Source organism: Pan paniscus, chromosome 7 (genome assembly GCF_029289425.2).
Source record: "Pan paniscus chromosome 7, NHGRI_mPanPan1-v2.0_pri, whole genome shotgun sequence".
NCBI classification, from domain to species: domain Eukaryota; kingdom Metazoa; phylum Chordata; class Mammalia; order Primates; family Hominidae; genus Pan; species Pan paniscus.
In genome coordinates this window covers 20,759,312-20,762,127 of record NC_073256.2, presented here as the reverse complement: position 1 = coordinate 20,762,127, position 2,816 = coordinate 20,759,312, and positions in this window count along the sequence as shown.

Sequence of the window (2,816 nt, the reverse complement as noted above, 5' to 3'; positions counted from 1 at the left end):
AGAAATGTGTCAATGTTAGTTGCTATTGCAGCCTTTGTGAAAAGGAGCCCATTTCTTGGACTCATATATAGCCTGTGTATCTGCCACTAATAGTGACCAAGTTCCTGGGCTTGCTGCCCCAGCACAGTGAAGACTTAGAAAAGAGACCAACACCTGCGAGAGAAGTCATCCTCCCAGGTAGCTGATCAGTCTGTTCTGAAAGCCTGGGGGTGACCATTAACAGGAGATGCAGATCCACCCACTGTGTACCCATTCCAGGTTCAGTAAACTCCAAGATATCCTTGTTTTTCCCCTTCCTATTTGATCCACCTACTGTGTGCCCATCCCGAGTTCGGTAACCTCTTCCCAGATGTCCTTGTCTTCATTCTTCCTATCGTTTTCCTGCCCTGCTCATGACCAACAAGTCAAGCCAATAACCTCTGCCCTGGAGCGCGTGCCACATGGAGAGTTCGCTCTCCAAGGGAGGGGGAGATCCAACTGCACTGTCCCCAGATCTCCCACTGAGAGGATTTTCTTCCACTGCTGCCATTTAGACCTGTTCCCAATCTGTCCCTCCTGCAACATCTTCTCATTTTCTGGTAATCACAGTGCTGACCCATCTTTGAATCAGGCACACATTCTTTCCTCTTTCATCAACTGGTCACAAAAAGCCCCTGGATCTTGGAAGTTGAGGAAGGTGTCAGTGCAGTAAAAGTGGATTATGAGGGAGTAGACCATATGTATTGAATTTGTTTATACCTTCTGGACCTGCACAGACTCTGTCTAAAATGTGCCATCTTTGACAGTGGATTGCTGGTGGGCCCGCAAGAACCAACAACCCAGTGGCACTGGTAATACCAGCCTTCTAATGGACAGCCCCAAATACATGGTCACCTGGTATCTCATAGTCTGCTGGTCGGGGGTCTATGTGACCACTTTCCTGTAGGGATTTTCCAGAGACTTCGAGTTCATCTTGATCACTGACTCACAGGGCTATATGGCTACATGGCTTGCCCTGAAGTCTGGACCTGCTGAAAATCTCTCTAGTTTACCAGTTACCCAGTAAATGGCTCAGAATGGCACTTCCAAGTGCCATGTATGATGCCTGCAGGACCCAAAGAGACAACCATGCTCCCAAGTATTTACCCCAATGAGCTGACAGCTTACATTTACACAAAACCTGCACAAAAAGGTCTTAGCAGCTTTATGCATAATTATCTCAAAATGGGAAACAACCAAGATGTCCTTCAATTTTTTCCAAGTTTATTTATAGCTGCAATGCAAATCCATAAACATGTTTGAGGATTTCTTCATGGAACTTAAGGTGATTTTACAGTTTGGATGGATGAAAGAATGATCAAGAATGTCTAGGACACTTCTGAATATACATCCATATAACAAATTATTACTCAGCAAGAAATACAAATGAGCTATCAAATCATGAATAGACATGGAAAAACCTTAAATGAGTATTACTAAGTGAAAGAGCCACTCTGAAAAGGCAACAAATTGTATGACTTCAACTATGTGACATTCTGAAAAAATGTAAATCTATAGAGACAGAAGATCAGTTTTTGCCTGAAGCTCAGGGGGAGGAAGGACTAAACAGAGCAGAGGGTTTTTAGGGCAGTGAAACTCTACTCTGTGATACTGTGATGGTGAATGGATGTTACTCCACATTTGCCAAAACCCACAGAATGCGCAATACAAAGTGAATCTTAATGTTAATTTTGAGCTTAGTGATTAATAAAAATCAATATTGGTTCATCAGTTGTAGTGAATGTATAACACTAATGCAAGGCCCTAATAACAGAAAATGGTGTGTCAGAGAGAGGGGGTATATGAGAACTCTCTTTACATTTTGTGTAATTTTTCTCCAAATCTAAAACTGATCTAAAAAGTAAACTATATTAAAAACAATAAAACTCCAAAGAGGTCTACCACATGCCATTTTTTTTTTTTAGGATAAGATTTGGGAGGTGGAACAATTGGTATCTTAGAAATGATATTCAGGTATGCCCTGAGCCACTGAACTCTTAGAACTTAACAATGAATTTAGTACCTGAACCTTAATGACATCTTCTGGCCTGAGGGTACTTAACACTCACTGTACTCTAGCTCCAGGCATAATGGTTTAATCAGTATTGGATCCAAGTGACATTGATATCATTTGTATATTTGTCTCCTCCAAATCCCATGTTGAAATGTGATCTCCATTGTTGAAGCTGGGGCCTGGTGGCAGATGTTCGGGTCCTGAGAGCAGATCTCTCCTGAATGGCTTGGTGCTGTCATGGCAGTAATGAGTGAGTTACCACTCTATTGGTTTCCATGAGATCTGACTATTGAAAAGAGCTGGAACCTTCCTCCTTCATCTCACTTCCTTCCTTCCTCTTGCCATGGTCATGTCATGCTTGTTCCCCTTCCATTTCTGCCCTGAACCGAAGCTTCCTGAGGCCTCACTGGAAGCAGTGCTGATTGTATAGCCTTCAGAGCTGTGAGCCAAATAAACCTCCTTTCTTTATAAATTACCCAGCCTCAGTTATTCCTTTAGAGGAATGCAAAATGAACCAAGACAGATGTTCAGAAAAGTATTACGATAAATAGGATCTCTGTGACCTAATGATAACAAAGAATAGAGTTGGCACAGATGGAGTGCAAAACAGAGAATATGTCATCGGTTATGTGAAGATGGACTGCTTGTTTCTTCCTATTGAGAGGAACGTGCTTACCTCAAGATGCACATGAGGACCTGAGCATGTGTTGGTCTCTTCTGGTGGTGATGCCACATCTGGCACAGTAGTATTAGGTTGGTACAAAAGTAATTTCAGTTTTTGCCC